The sequence below is a fragment of the Propithecus coquereli genome, unplaced genomic scaffold (genome assembly GCF_000956105.1).
Source record: "Propithecus coquereli isolate 6110/MARCELLA unplaced genomic scaffold, Pcoq_1.0 Scaffold4, whole genome shotgun sequence".
NCBI classification, from domain to species: domain Eukaryota; kingdom Metazoa; phylum Chordata; class Mammalia; order Primates; family Indriidae; genus Propithecus; species Propithecus coquereli.
The window spans coordinates 4,618,144-4,619,236 of NW_012149729.1; positions in this window are offsets into that span (position 1 = coordinate 4,618,144).

Sequence of the window (1,093 nt, forward strand, 5' to 3'; positions counted from 1 at the left end):
TAAAATGATTTCTAAAGAGCCCTGTAAGCCAAAATTCCAAGATTCTAATACCTTTGGACTAAAGTAGAAAATCAAACATTAGAGAAAGTCTACAGAGAATATTCTTTTATGCTGCATAATGTGTCTAATGTACATTACTTATAGATTGATTAAAGAAGAATACAATACATGTGCTTATTTTTCATTCCAAAAACACCACATTTGGTAAGAACTGGGAGTATTTTTATAAGTTTCAAAGTGCTATCTACAACAATATGTTTAAGAATTTCCTTTTTCCAAAACGCATTAAGATGATATAGGGTTAGATAGCTTTAATTTCTGTAGCCTGATGAAAGGAAACTGATTTCCCATTCAAACTAGACAAAGAAGAGTAATTAGGAGCATGTAACTGTCATTATCCAACTTTATCACATGCAAAGGACAGGGAATGCCAGGATGTTTTCATTTGCGATGGCCCTCATGAATCCCAACTTGCATAATCAGGAAACATGCTTCTGAACAGAACTTCTGGGTAGAATTCAGAATCATCCAGAGGTCAGATGTATTAATGGAAACAGCATGCCAAAGAGAGAAGACACAGTGAATTCTTTTAGATTCAAGAACTATTTTCACAATTTTTTTTAAAGAAGTGTTTCATTTTGTTGCCTGTGCATGAAGGCAGTGGCATGACCATAACTCACTGCAGCCTCAAACTCCTGGGCTCAAGTGATCCTCTTCCCTCAGCCTCTCGAGTAGCTGGGACTACAGGTGTGTGCCCCCACGTCTGGCTAATTTTTATGTTTTTTGTAGAGGCAGAGTCTCACTACATTGTTCAGGCTGGTTATTTTCAAAATCTGTTTACTGGAAATTATATACTTTTTTAAAAACTATTTTTATGATGTTAATCCAATTTTTGTTCTTCCAAACCCAAGTCTCTCCAATTATCCATTCATGATTATGTTTAGTTCTCCAGCACGGTGATTCTTACAAAAGTGCTGCCTCTGCAAATTTTCATTATATGTCTGCTATATGTATGGTTCAAATTTAATTTATGTTGAAAATGCATATCCTGTGGCAATCTTCGCAGATTTCAAGACATGTAAGCTATTTTTTT